Below are 15687 nucleotides of genomic sequence, written 5' to 3'. Positions count from 1 at the left end.
GTAGGACGTCTCGCTGAAGGCAGCTGCCCAATTGGGCCAGCCGAGCGAGGACAAAAGCCTTTAGCGCATGGCATGCAATCCATGAAGTAGTAGCTTTCCATTTTTCATTTGCATGGCGTGTTGGGACATGACTTATAATATCCATTTATGATTAGTTTCCAAATAAGTATACCCATTAATTTTAGTACCCATATAACAATGTGCATCTAAATGTAATCTGACGGTGGAAAGGCAAGGAGCCTGGGCACCTAGGTGTCCCAAATGGTTGTCCTTTTTTGTTTGCTTGTATATCGAAATATTATGAATATATCTATTATAAAAATCACTTCATCTCAAAAATTGAAAAATGTTTATCATGCACTTATAAAATGCTAATATGTATAGACAAGATGTTTCCAATGTATACAAGAATTGTACAATGCATATGCAAAAAAGAAAAAGAAAAATAACTTTTCAAATTCTTCAAAAATATTAATCATGCATTTAGAAAAAATCAACATGTATGGAAAAAATGTTTCTGATGTATGTGAAAATGTACACAAAAATGTACAATGTGTATGGAAAAAAGTAGACATCAAAACATATAGGTTTTAAAAGTGTTAATCATGTATTTGGACAATGCTAAACATGTACTCCATCCATTCCCTTTTGTAGTGTGCATAGATTTTTTGCTGACATTCCGAAATGTAGTGCGTGCATGCTGGTTTGGACAAATTACCCCCTGCATGGAAACCAGGGACACACAGCAGTGCTTGCACATGGGTGTGGGCAGAACGTGCATGCAGGGTCATTTTGGTACAAAGTACAGCTCCAGCTCATTGCATTGGTATAAGAGCTAGCAACTATGCGCACTATAAATTGAAACAGAGGGAGTATATAAAAAATATTCCTGATGTATACAGAAAATGTAGAATATGTTTGAAAAAATAGTTTTAAAAATTGTATGTTTTTAAAATATTGATCTTGTTTTCCAAAACGTTAAACATGCATATAAAAAATGATCCTGGTGTATACAAAAAATGTTCAATGTGTATAGAAAAAGTAGTACTCAAAATATGTAAGTTGTCAGACATGTTAATCACATATTTGGAAAATGTTAAACATCTATATAAAAAATGTTCCTAGTGTATAAGAAGAATGTACAAATGTGTATAGCAGAAGTAGACATCAAAACATGTGTTGAAAAAAAATAGTAACCATGTATTTAAAAAATGTCAGTACAGTTTAGAAAAATGTTACTACAATAAAAAAATTGCCCAAAATGTATTTCAAAAATGTTGACCATGTATTAAAAAATGTTCATAACATGTTTCTAAGAAAATGTATTTCATGTGTACACCAAAAATGTACACTAAACACTGGAAAATTATATGTGTTACAGAAAAAGGAAAAAACGATGATAAGCTACAAAGAAACATAAAAAGCGAAGAAAAATGAGGAAAAAACCAAAGGAAACCAAAGTATAATGAAGGAAAAAAAGAAAAACCGAGTGACGAAATAAAATAAAGCCAAATAAAAAAGAAAACAAGAAATCCGAAAAAACATTGCAGAAAAGAGGAAAGAAAAAATGGAGAAAACCAAGGAAAGAAACAAAAAAAGCTGAAGAAAAAGGAAAAGACATAAAAAACCAAGAAAGGAACAAAAGAACCCGAAAGAAAGGAAGAAAAAAATAGAGGAAGAAAAACCTAGTGATAACCAATAACAATATAAAAACAATAAATCTGAAGACAAACAAATAAAAACAGAAAACCATTGAAGATATAGATAAAACCGAAAGAAAAATGAAGTGAACTAGGGAAGCGAACGCATTGAACACTGCGACCACACCGTGCGAGCGAACGAATGGGCCAGCCCAGTACTGTAGCATGGAGGGAAAATCTGCAGCGAGACAATAGATACTATAGTTGTAGGCCAGTTATAGTTCTCGCGCATTTTCTATTTGTCCACCAACAGAAATTTGTTAGGCCATGGGCCTGCATGTTTCCACTTTCTTCCTTCAACGAGAGCAACTAGTTGACGAGCGCTCCTTCGGGAGCCTCGCAACGATCGCTTGCGGATGGGCTGAGAGCGGCCCACTTGGCACGGTCTCAGCAGCTGCCACATGTCGCGCTCTGGGCGCTCTTTCCGGATTTCTTTTTCGCACGCATTTTTCGCTTTTAAACAGTTTTTCCCCGGATTTTTTCGACCTTTTGGTTTTCCACCGATCTTGCTTAGCTTTTGGACCGAAAAAAATTGAGCGAAAAAATACATTTTTTTGCTTCCACGAGAGCCACGGTTTTGCTTTGGCGAGAGGCCCAACCATGCCTCTTCGAAACAAAATAAATGACGTTTTCTGTTTTTTTTTCTTACGCGAGAGGCACGGTTTTGCTTTTGCAATCGTGCCTATCGGGCAGGAAAAAAACGCATTTTCTGTTTTTTCCTTCCGCGAGCGGCACAGGTGTCCTTTCGCGAGAGGCATGGCGATGCCTCTCGGAAAAAAATAGAAATGCGTTTTTTTCCTTCCGCGTGAGGCACGGTTTTGCTTTGATGAGAGGCACGGTTGTGCTTTCGCGAGCCGTCCCTTTCGAAAACGGAAAAAAACGTGTTTTCTGTTTTTTTTCTGTAAGAGGCACGGTTTTGCTTTCGTGAGAGGCCGGTTGTGCTTAGGACAACGGCATACTTGTCTTAGCGGAACACAGAGAAACCAGCTTCGCGAGAGGCACAGCGTGCCTCTTTCAAAAAGGAAAAAAACATGCTCCCGGTTCGGGTTTTTCGTGAAATTTTTTCCGTCAAAACCTGTTAACATGGGATCTAGTTTTGAAGATCTCGATACGAGGAATCCAACGGTGAAAACGGTTCAAGATTAGGACACACGGTTTAAGAGATAAAACGTTCTTAATATACGGATCTACGGAAAAAGGGAAAACTCACAGGTTGCGACAAGTGCGCACATACAACACACCACTTGTCGTAATCTGAGGAGGTATGAGTGATCTTTGCATCAACAGATACGAAATATCTATTTTTTTAATTAAAATCACTAGTTAAGGACACCTTTTGTGGAGGTTACCTCCAAAAGTTGTGCATTATTGGCAGAAATTTTCTCATCGGAGGGGGTGGAAAGTTTGGATGTGCATATTTTTTAGATCAAGTTTTTAAAACAATATATCTCTTGAACCATGCATTCAAATTACAAACCGTTTTCGCTATTGGATCCCTCTAGATGAGATTATTAAAACTAAATTCCATATTGATAAGTTTTGATGAACTTTTATGGCCCAACTTATGTTCTGCAAGTCAGCTAACATGTTCTCCCTCATGGGTGAAGCATAAATGTGCTCCCGCGAGGAAGCAAACGTGTGCCTCCTTGGGTTGAAGCACAATTGCGCCCCCGCGAGGAAGCAATGAGGGGGGTTGGAATAAACATGGAAATGAAGAAAATAGGAAACCCCGCAAAAAAATTGGAAAACCAAAAAAATCGAGAAAACAAAAAAGGGGAAGTCAAAAAAATCTGCGAGAAAGCTATTGCCCGAGCGTGCTTTGCACACACAACATGTGTTTGATGGGAATAGGTCCTCTATGTGCACTAGAGTGCCCTGTGGGAAGCTCACCCCTTAATTAGTTGCTCCCCTGGAGCTATGTTAGGTTGACGTGTCGTTTTATGGACTAGAGAGGTGGTGGCCCAAGAATTAGGCATTTTACTACCATGTAAACAACATGTCAAGTGAGATATTCTTTTTTGTGGGGTTAAAAGGGAGTTTTTTTTACTCAAGAGCTTAAAATTTCACCCCTACACATAATAGGAGTGAAGCCAAACAGTAGTACGATCCTCCATCTTACCGAAATTAGCAAGAAAATGGCTAATGTAAGTATGCTCTCTACGAATGTCGGTAATCACCGACTCCATTTCTCCCATGAGTCTCTTCACCTCCTACACCAGCATTGCATATTGGTATCTACCCTAGATTTCCATATCACCACATTCATCTCTTGTAGACAACCGGACTCAACAATGATGGCAATGGTGACCACTGAATTGCGAGGGCAAGCCCCTCCATGTACCCAACAAATACATCTTGCAAAGCCTCTATGCAAGACCATAGTAAATGACACACGAAGAATATAATGATGTCGACATGGTCTCGAAGTATCATCGTTGCGCATGCACTTCCTTCGCACGAGAAGGACCCGCTGAGATTGAGCTTGACTAGTTAACCGGAGGTGGTTGCCATTTCATAGGCCAGGGCCAAGGGGTCTACACATACAATACAAAGACATGTTCACTACAATTGTTGATCACCATCTTACCCTTCCAAACATTATCGGTGATGCCGGATGCCAATTGGCAGCGCCGACTTGTCGTGCACGATCCCATTCCGCACATGCCGATTTATGTAGCTTTGTAGGAATTTCCTTCAAGCCTCAATTGGCGGCGCCGGCTTGTCGCGCATGATCCCATTCCGCACATGCCAGCTCCGCCATAGCACCATCAACAAGCGAAGGTGTTGTCCTTGTCATGCCGATCAATGAGCAAGTCAAATCAAATATTCGATTGCAGGTGCTTTGCACATAAGTTGTGAGAGATCATTACAACACAATGTTGGCAATGAGCTTAGAATCACATACTACATATGCATGAACTGCATGATACATATTTTCTTACTGATAATAGTTGAACTAATTGAAACAAGAAAACCATCGCTGCATAGTGCTTCGATACGTCTAGATAACACATTATATGTATCGATAGGAAAAAATCACGAATATTCAAAGATAATGTTACGGTATTTGGTTGAAATTCACTGAAGAGATAGATGGACTTTCGCCTTACGTAGTGGTATATCAGAAGTCTTTTACCTTGAAGAAAAAAAATCACAAGTAATCTCATAAATGGAAACATTTATATTCAAGAGAGAGAAACATATGGAGTAATAGGTTTTCCTCTAAATCTCATATTCAAGAACCAGTACAATTATAGCATTGATAAACTTTACTTATTAACATAGAAATATAATAATACATTTATTATTGCCTCTGGAGCATATTTCCAACAATTACTACTATGAAGACCTCGACGCAGTGAATCTCTCCTTCTCCGGCGATGATGGAAGATAGCGACGACGATAGGCTTTAGAGCTCGAAAGTGACAGGAGTGAGAAGAAGTGTTTTGACTCCGGATGCGCGGAGAGGGGGTAAAACCGGCGCTCCAATTTCTTCAGCTCGTACTGCCGCTGATCCTACATATTTCGTGTCAACCCTACATCTATATTCTTTATCCACTCGCGACGGGCATGGAAAATTCCTTTTTGTGGCAACCACCAAAAATTTGGATAAGGATGGTTTCAAAGTTTCATTCCCGAATTCTTTGACTGATAAGGACACAATGATGATATTGAATAGTGTCAATAGAATGCATTTAAAGAATTTGGAAGAGATTGGATAACTTAAGCATAGAGGGGTAGAGTCCGCAGACATTCACTTAGCAAAAGAAGCAATTGAAGGCATTGTTTTTAGAAAAGGAGGATTACCCCCGGCCTCTACATCTAGGCGATGCATACATCCATTTTATTAGTTGTTCACAAAGACCTTACAAAGTAGTACATCAGGTAGTCTGAAGCCACCATTTTAGCAACAACTGTTGCTACTCCTATCCACTTGGTGAAGGTGTGCTGATAGTCCGAGTCTAATACCAAACAAACATCGCATGAAAGCCTAACATCTAAAGCCGGAGGCCCCAACCAGGCCACATGCTGGGTTTGGGATACAAACCGGTCCGACGCACTCTCATGTGTCATCGCCGCCTGATGCGGCTTGAACTACGTCGATATTTCCCCAAAGAGGAAGGGATGATATAGCACAGCTACGGTAGGTATTTCCCTCAGTGATGAGACCAAGGTTATCGAACCAGTAGGAGAACCAAGCAACACTATGTAAACGGTACCTACACACAAAGAAAAAATACTTGCAACCCGATGTGTTAAAGGGGTTGTCAATCCCTTTCGGGTAACGGTGCCAGAAATTGTCAAGTTGACGGGATAAAATTGTAGTAGATTGATAGATGCAAATAAAAGCAAATAAAACTCAGAGAGGTATTTTTGGGTTTTTGATAATATAGATCTGAAAATAAAGTGGCAAATAAACAGAAAGGCAAATAGCAAAATAGATCTGCAAATATATGATGAGAAAATAGACCCGGGGGCCGTAGATTTCGCTAGTGGCTTCTCTCAAGAAAAATAGCATACGGTGGGTATTACTGTTGGGCAATTGATAGAACTTCAAATAATTATAATGATATCCAGGCAATGATCATTATATAGGCATCACATCCAAGATTAGTAGACCGACTCCTGCCTGCATCTACTACTATTACTCCACACATGACCATTATCCAGCATGCATCTAGTGTATTAAGTTCATGGAAAAACGGAGTAATGCAATAAGAACGATGACATGATGTAGACAAGATCTATGCATGCAGGAATAGACCCCATCTTGTTATCCTTAATAGCAACGATACATACGTGTCATGTCCCCTTCTGTCACTGGAATTGAGCACCGTAAGATCAAACCCATCACAAAGCACCTCTTCCCATGGCAAGAAAAATCGATCTAGTCGGCCTAACTAAACCAAAGATTCGAAGAAGAAATACGAGGCTATAAGTAATCATACATATAAGAGATCAAAAATACTCAAATAACTTTCATGGATAAAAACATAGATCTGATCATAAACTCAAAGTTCATCGGATGCCAACAAACACGCCGCAAAAAGAGTTACATCAAATAGATCTCCAAGAGACCCTTGTATTGAGAATCAAAAGAGAGAGAGAGGAAGCCATCTAGCTACTAACTACGGACCCGTAGGTCTACAATGAACTACTCACGCATCATCGGAGAGGCACCAATGAGGATGATGAACCCCTCTGTGATGGTGTCTAGATTGGATTTGTGGTTTCTGGAACTTGCGGCGGCTGGAATTGTGTTTCGTCGACTCCCCTTGGGTTTTTGGATTTTCTGGGTATTTATAGAGTAAAGAGGCGGGGTGGGAGGCGGCTGAGGTGGGCACAACCCACCAAGGGCGCGCCTGGGCTTGTGCTCACCTCGGGGCCCCCCTCTGGTACTTCCTTGGCCCATCGTGTGTCTTCAGGTCCAAACAAAATCTCGGAAAAGTGTCACTGCGTATGGACTCCGTTTGGTATTAATTTTCTGTGAAGTAAAAAACAAGCAAAAACAGCAATTGGCACTGGGCACTATGTCAATAGGTTAGTCCCAAAAAATGATATACAGTTGCTATAAAATGATTGTAAAACATCCAAGATTGATAATATAACAACATGGAGCCATCAAAAATTATAGATACGTTGGAGACGTATCAGCAACCCCAAGCTTAATTCCTACTCGTCCTCGAGTAGGTAAATGGTAAAAACAGAATTTTTGATGTGGAATGCTGCCTAACATGTTCATCACATATTATTTTCTTTTGTAGCATCGACATTTGGACTTTTATATGATTCAAAGCAATAGTCTAGTTTTGATATGAAGATTACAATACTCAAGCATATCAACAAGCAACCATGTCTTTCAAAATATCAACACTAAAGCAAGTTATCCCTAGCCCATTATGCTCAATCATTGATCCATTCATGAAACACACTCGCATATTAGCTACACCCAATGCTCAAGTACAATCATAGTGCCCCTTAGTTGGTGCTTTATAAGAGAATATGGAGACTCAAATAAAAAATAAAAATTGCACAAAGTAAATAGAAAGGCGCTTCGCAGAGGGAAGTAGGGATTTGTAGAGGTGCCGGAGTTCAAAGCGGAAAAAGATAAAGATAAAACATTTTGGGTGGCATGCCTTTCCTGTCAATGAAAACGATCGAGTAGTTCCCAATACTTTCCATGCTAGATATATCATAGGCGGTTCCCAAACATAAATTAAAGTTTATTCCTTTTTCCACCATACTTTCACATTCCACGGCTAACAGAATCCACGGGTGCCGTCCATACCAACAATTTCCAAGAAATTTATTATTTGACAACATAAAGTAAATTCATTTTTCATTTCTGGACTGGGCATCCCTAATACCTCTGTCGTACTCTCGTGCAATGAAAGGTGAATAAACACTCATCTTGAGAATAACACATCTAGCATGAAAAAATATCAGCCACCCCTTACCGTTTCATGAGCGGGTACGAGCACACAAAAAGGAAATTTATTTTGAAGATTAGAGATGGCACATACAAATCTGCTTAGAACGGCACAGAAATACCGCATATAGGTAGGTATTAGTGGGCTGATGTGGCAAAACTGGGTTTAAGGATTTTGGATGCACAAGTAGTATTTCTACTTAGTACATATGAAGGCTAGCAAAAGATTGAGAAGCATCCAACCAAGAAACGAAAAATAACATAAGCGAGCATTAAGCATAACTAACACCAAATAATGCACCACAAGTAGGATGTAATTTCATTTTATAACTATTGACTTTCGTGCTTGCATAGGGAATCACAAACCTTAACATCAATATTCTTACTAAACCATAATTACTCATCAACATGACTCACATATCACTATCATCATATCGCAAAACTATTACAAAGAATCAAGTTTATTTTGTCCAATGATCTTCATGAAAGTTTTTATTATATCCCTCTTGAATATCTATCACTTTGGAACTAATTTCATATGTTGCTTTTAAAAGCTCAAACAAATCTATATGAAGAACATGAGCATACAAGTTTTCTTTTCTCAAAATAATATAAGTGAAGCATGAGAGAATTTCTTAAAAAATTTACTAACTCTCAAATAAAAATCTAAGTGAAGCATGAGAGCATTTCTTCAAAAATACTAAAGCACACCGTGCTCAAAAAGATATAAGTGAAGCATTAGAATAATTCCATAGCTCAAAAAGATTTAAGTGAAGCACAAAGAGCAATTCTAGCATAATTTTGGCTCTCTCAAATAGGTGTGTCCAGCAAGGATAGATGACACAAAATAAAAATCAAAACAAGTAAAGACTCATATAATACAATACTCTCCAAGCAAAATTCATGATATGTGACAAATAAAAATATAGCTCCAAGTAAAATACCGATGATCGTTAGAAGAAAGAGGGGATGCCACTCGGGGGCATCCCCAAGCTTAGTGGCTTGCTTCTCTTTTAGATAATAGCTTGGGATGCCATGGGGCATCCCCAAGCTTAGGCTCTTCTTACTCCTTATTCCTTCATCCATCGTGATCTCACCCAAAACTTGAAAACTTCAATCACACAAAACTCAACAAAACCTTCGTGAGATCCGTCAGTATAACAAAGCAAATCACTACTCTAAGTACTGTCGCAAACCCATTTATATTTTATTTTTGCATTATATCTACTGTATTTCAACTTTAATATAGCTTATACCCTCCAATACAAACCATAGATTCATCAAAATAAGCATACAATGCAAAGAAAACAGAATCTGTAAAAAACAGAACAGTCTGTAGCAATCTGAAAACTTCGTATACTCATGTAACTCCAAAATTCTGAAAAATTAGGACAATGTGGTCAATTTCACGGGTACGCGTCGGTCCTAAACAAATGGTTTTTAACCCCTTTCCGCGACGGCATTTGGAACCGTCGCCAAGTGAGTGTGGGCGATAGGGGGGTCCTTCCCACATGACCCAGAAACCATCGGGGATATACCCTCCTGGCACACATGCTCGGCAAAATAAGGTCGTGTGCGACCGGCGAGCGCTCAAATACGGAAATACGTACAGTAGAGCTAAAAAATACAATTGTACGGCGAAATTGTTTCGGGTCGCAAGTACATCGCACATAGTCAGTCCCCGCTAAACGTTTCCGTTAGTATGAACATCCCACACAGTCGCTCAAAGAAAACGTTTCTGTTCACAGGTACATCACACACAATTTTTTCCGTTAAATCGTGTAACATCCCAAATTTTCAATTTGGAATGTTATACATAGGTCATCCATGCATATCATATTTTATTGCATTTTGTGTTGCGATCCTCGAAATTCAAAGCAACTCAAGGACCCACGGAGAGAGTTGGGGATTTCATGATTTTCATATTTGAATTTTCTCGAATATCGAAACAAGGATCATTTTGGTTTTAATTATTTTTTCTCTCCGAAAATATTTCATACTAAAATAACATGAGAGGAGATATATGACTTCTCCAAAATAAATGAAATATTGTAGGAAAAATGTTAAAATCAAATAAATAATTTTATTTGGATTTTATTGATATTTTATTTGAATTAGAAAAATATGCATATTTTTAAAATTTCATTTTAGGCCAAGAAAATGTTCATCATGTTCTAAATATTTTATTTAGATGGCGAAAATTTGTTTTGACATTTTTAGATTTTTATTTTATTTATTAGGATTTTTCCGGCGAAATTTGTTTAAAAAAAGTCAACGCCCGACTGGGCCCAAGGCCCAGCCGAGCCAGGCCGGCCCGCACCGCGCCACCGCCTCCGCTGTCGTGCCCGAGTCCGGCCGGGACACGGGCGAGCCGCCGTCGCCGCCCGGGACTCCTCCCGAGGCCGAGCCCCCCTCCTTAAATAGCGCCGCCCGCACCCCCCTAGACCCTCCAAGTCGCCGCCGCCACCGCCTCTCACCGCAGCGCCGCCGACGCCAAGTCGCGCCGCCACCGCCGCAAACCCCACCGCCCCGCGCCGCCGCCCGCCCGCCGCTGCTGCTGCCAAGTCGCGCCGCCTGCCGCCCCGCGCCTCGCCACCTCGCCTCGCCGCGCCGCCGCGCAAGCTCGCCGGAGCCATCGCTGTTCGCCGGATCACAATCCGCCGGTTTTTGTTTGGTTTAGGTAAAAACCGATCGGTTTTTTAGAAACCCTAGATGCGTTTTTTTATTTTATCGGTTTGGTTTTCTCGGTTTAGTTAACTAGTGGACGTTCGTCCATTCGTTCGTTCTTACGAACGCTATTGGCCGTTTAGGTTCTGGCAGCGAAAGTTCGTCCGTTAGTCTTTTCTTTTTATATTATTTTCGGCCAGGGACCTATCCGCGATTATTTTTATCGCAGATTAGCCCCTGATCTTCAAACCCTCGTAACTTTTTAAGCGTTTGTCCAAATCCAGTGAAACCAACGCCAAAATCTTCGTCTCGAAACCCTCTTTCTGTATAAACAACTTGAATAAGGTTTTGACAATTTAAAATTAGGTTTCAAGCACATTTGATTTCGAAGTTCTTTTGAGCGTAGTTTCAGTTCCATAGCTCCGTTTCGGTTGTTTCGTTTTGCAAATCGAATCCCTTCAGTTGAGCTTTCAGATTCGATCTTCTTATTTGAGTTTTGCCCGTGCATCTTTGCTTGATTGCTTATGTATGCTATTGTTTGTTTGTGATAGAATTCCCGGAGTGCGAAGCGTGCTACTATGAGTCACTAGGTTTTGCGGATCGTCAGCAAGGCAAGTAACACATTGATCATACTCTTTTCATACCCAGTTTTTATGCATTAGTTCAAATCCTCAAACATTGCATGAGTAGGATCTCTTAACATGTGGGTATTGGGAAGTAGTTGATGAGGTAGAACCTATTGCCCTTTTATATCAAACCCTTGGGAGTTACTTCTACGTTATGCTTATATTGCCATGCTATGCTCGTAGACGTGGATTGGGTTTGAGAGTATCCATGAGAGATGTGAGATTGTTAATTAATGGTTAACTTAAGGTGGCAACTTTAATACACATCTGGGTGGATTGCTTGCGGGCACCTGGAGAATCCAGTTTTGTCCAAGGATATCCCGGAGTACCCGTGTGATGATCCTACGGTTCGCCACCCAGACTCAAAGGGATCATAAGATTATTCATGCTAGAAACTTCCGCGTGCAGCCACAAGCTATTATGGGCTCTAGCATAGTTGAGTAGGTTACATGACCTCTTTCAGTGGTGGGCTAGCAGATGTAGGGGAAAGTAGGTGTAACTGTCCACCCAGAGTAAAGAGTTAATGTTTCTGAAAGACCGTGTCTCGGTCATCCGTTTCTCAAACACCATGTAGTGTGAGAAATCCAGCGGAGGAGATCGAGTCTTGTGGGGAAAAGTGCGCAAACCTCTGCAGAGTGTACAAACTAATCATGGTTAGCTGTGTCCCCGGTTATGGACATCTTGAGTATCTGGTACTTGAATTATTGATTTGATCTCATCACTCCAAATTAATTTGTTGGGATGTTAATGACTACTTTAATTGGGATTGAGTTGGAGGAACCTTCTCAATGATGTTTCAACCACCATGATAGTTAAAATAAAATATATTCCTTTGTTGTAGGGAAAAATTGGCTTTTCGCAAAAACAATATAACCATAGAGCCTCCACCAGCCATACATGCATGTAGTGATAGCATTTATCTGTTCATTGCTCTACTGTGTTATATTGCCAGCATATTCCATGTGCTGGCCCGTTTTCGGGCTACAACATATCATGTTGCAGACTTCTCATACGAAGTGTAAGGTGCGCTAGGTCGTTTGTCATGCACTCAGCTATGCCGTTGGAGTTGATGGACTCACTTTATCTTCCAAGCCTTCCGTTGTTATCTTAATTAGATGGCCTTAAGGAAATTTAATGTAATAAGTTCTCTTTTGAGACATTCGATGTAATAAGTGTGTGATTGTTACTCTGTTATAAATCTTTCGAGTACTGTGTGTGTCAGCATTGCTGATCCAGGGATGACACTGAACACAGAGATTTGACCGTCTGAGGTCAGATCGCTACAAGATGGTATCAGAGCACACGCTGAATGTAGGACACAACCACTAAGATGAGCCATAGATCACTCTTCTCTACTCATTTCTGACTCCTCTCCATTTTCTACTCTTTACGATGGCAGACTCAAGGAACAAGTTTACACAAACGGATGAAGACACACCTTTTGGGAGACACTTGAAGGAAGTTACTAGGTACCTGAACATCGGAATACCAAGCTTCACCGGGACCTACACCACCACTTTACCAGAAGAAGAGCGATGGATGATTCGAGTTCAAGTTCCAGGAAGGACATTCACGCCAGTCACTGAGCCCATAGAGTTTTCCTTTGATGCACCAACCTGGAGTCTAGGAAAGAGCATGGCAGCCCACATCTTTGTGGGACGCATCGGAGAAGTTTACCACAAGGATATCAAGGACACTATCTACCAGATATGTGGGCGCCGAGATGAGCAATGGGAGATGATCAGCACCAGGAGGGACAGGTCCATTGCAGCTTTCATCCAGGAGTTAAACCAGCACATCCGACGTCAGGAGAACCAGATGTGTGCAAGCATGATAGATTTGAAGAAGGCGATGACCAGGAACATGGAGCTAGAAGAGGAACTCAAGTATACACGTGATGGATATGAGGAGGAAATCGTAATACTTGTGGAGAAGAATGACGACCTGACAAGGAAGCTAGGAGTATTCATGGGAGACCCTGCGCCAGGAGGAGAAGACGGCGAACCCAAGGAGATTCGTTCTGAAGACTACATCATCATCGACGACACCGACTTGGACCCTGATGGTAGTGATGATGATTATGAAGACGAAGCTGGAGCGGATATCATGGAGTCTTCCACCGATCAAAATTTCTAGTTGACCACCATATGATTAGTAGTTTTTCCCCATGTACATAGTAGTAGTCCGAGCACTGTAACGATAGTTCTAGACCGTTTGTATGCCCTTGCTTGAATTGTTTTGGTGTGATATAAATGTGTTTGTCTCATGTGCATATGGGTAGTGCTTTCTCACTAGACCTCATTCTATTCTCAACTCTCCTCTCTAAACCCATCAGATGCCTCCGAGACATGATACCGGATTTGTCTTCCCACCGGAGATCACTGAGTTGATCCAGCAGCAGTATGCCTTGATGCAGATATTAGTCCAGAACCAAGGCAACAACAACAACAACCCTCCACCACCACCTCCAGTTGACAAGTTAGCCCGTTTTCTGAGGTTGCAGCCGCCGGTGTTTTCCAGTAGCACCGAGCCAATAGTTGCTGATGATTGGCTACACAGGATTGGAAGGGAGTTGACCACCGCAGGTTGCACAGATGCTGAGAAGGTGTGTTTTGCCGCACACCAATTAGATGGACCAGCAGCCTCATGGTGGGAGAATTATACGGCCACTTTCCCTATAGCCAATATCACTTGGGATCAGTTTCAGCAAGCATTTCGCACTGCACATGTCTCCACTGGAGCTATGAACATGAAGAAGCGTGAGTTTCGCAACTTACGCCAGGGAAACCGTACTGTGGGGCAGTATGTGGATGAGTTCAGTAAGTTAGCTCGCTATGCCCCAGATGATGTGGCCACAGATGCCGCGAAGCAGGAGAAGTTTATGGAAGGGCTGAATGATGAGATGAGCATGCAGTTGATGGTAGCAACATTTGCAAACTATCAGGAGCTGGTAGACAGGGCTCTTATGATTGAAGGGAAGCAACATCAGATAGAGAGCCGCAAGAGGAAGTATGGACAAGGAAAGTACAATTCTGGAGCTCAGCAGAAGCCCCGTTTTACCCCGAACTCGGGGGGATATACCCATAACCATGGAGGCCATACCCAAAATGGAGGGAACTCGCATAACCATAATGGCCCCAAGAATGGGAATGGGAATGGAGCAGGCATTAATCAGAACCGCTCCAATCAAGCCACACCCGCCAAGAAGGATCTAAGTCACATTACTTGTTTCAAGTGCGGGAAGACTGGACACTACGCCACCGAGTGTTCTGAAGCAAAGAACAAAAATGGCAATGGAAGCTCTGGGAAGAAGCCCAACCCTTTCAACAGGGGACAAGTGAACCACGTTAACGTGGAGGAGGTTGAAGAGCAGCCTGATGCAGTTATCGGTAAGTTTTTGGTTAAGTCATTTACTGCAATTGTTCTTTTTGATACTGGTGCATCGCATTCATACATTTCAAGGGGATTTGTGGATAAGTATAAGTTGCCCACTAAAGTTCTTAGGACACCTATGTTAGTAAGCTCACCAGGAGCGGAGTATATGGCAAGTCAAGGATGTTTTCAGATGCCATTGACCATTGGAAGCCATGTTTTCCCCTCAGACTTGATAATTTTGGAGTCACAAGGATTGGATGTGATACTAGGAATGGATTGGCTATCGATTTATGGGGGAAACATGGATTGCGCCAGTAAGTCGATTTTACTTACCACCCCGGAGGGAAAAAGGATCAGGTATGTATCCAGGCATGCGCCTAGGAGGACTCAAGTAAATTCTCTCTCGGGAGTTGTTCAGGAGGAAGTGTCTGTAGTGAAGGATTACCCAGATGTATTTCCAGAGGAGCTACCAGGCATGCCACCAGATCGGGACATTGAGTTTTTGATAGAACTATTGCCAGGCACTGGACCGATATCGAAGAGACCATACCGGATGCCCGCAAATGATCTGGAAGAGATCAAGAAACAGATTAAGGAGTTATTGGAGAAAGGTTACATTCAACGAAGTTCATCACCATGGGGAGCCCCAGTGCTCTTAGTTGAGAAGAAGGATGGATCCTTAAGAATGTTGATTATCGTGCTTTGAATGAGGTGACAATCAAGAACAAGTACCCACTGTCGATGATCAATGATTTATTTGACCAGCTGCAAGGAGCTAAAGTATTCTCCAAGATCGATATGAGATCGGGATACCACCAGCTGAAGATCCGAGAAAAGGATATACCTAAGACAGCTTTCGCCACAAGGTATGGGTTATATGAGTATACGG

This window comes from Triticum aestivum, chromosome 5D (assembly GCF_018294505.1).
Source record: "Triticum aestivum cultivar Chinese Spring chromosome 5D, IWGSC CS RefSeq v2.1, whole genome shotgun sequence".
Classification (NCBI taxonomy): domain Eukaryota; kingdom Viridiplantae; phylum Streptophyta; class Magnoliopsida; order Poales; family Poaceae; genus Triticum; species Triticum aestivum.
The sequence above is the reverse complement of the archived record's forward strand: the minus strand, read 5'-3'. Positions refer to the sequence as shown.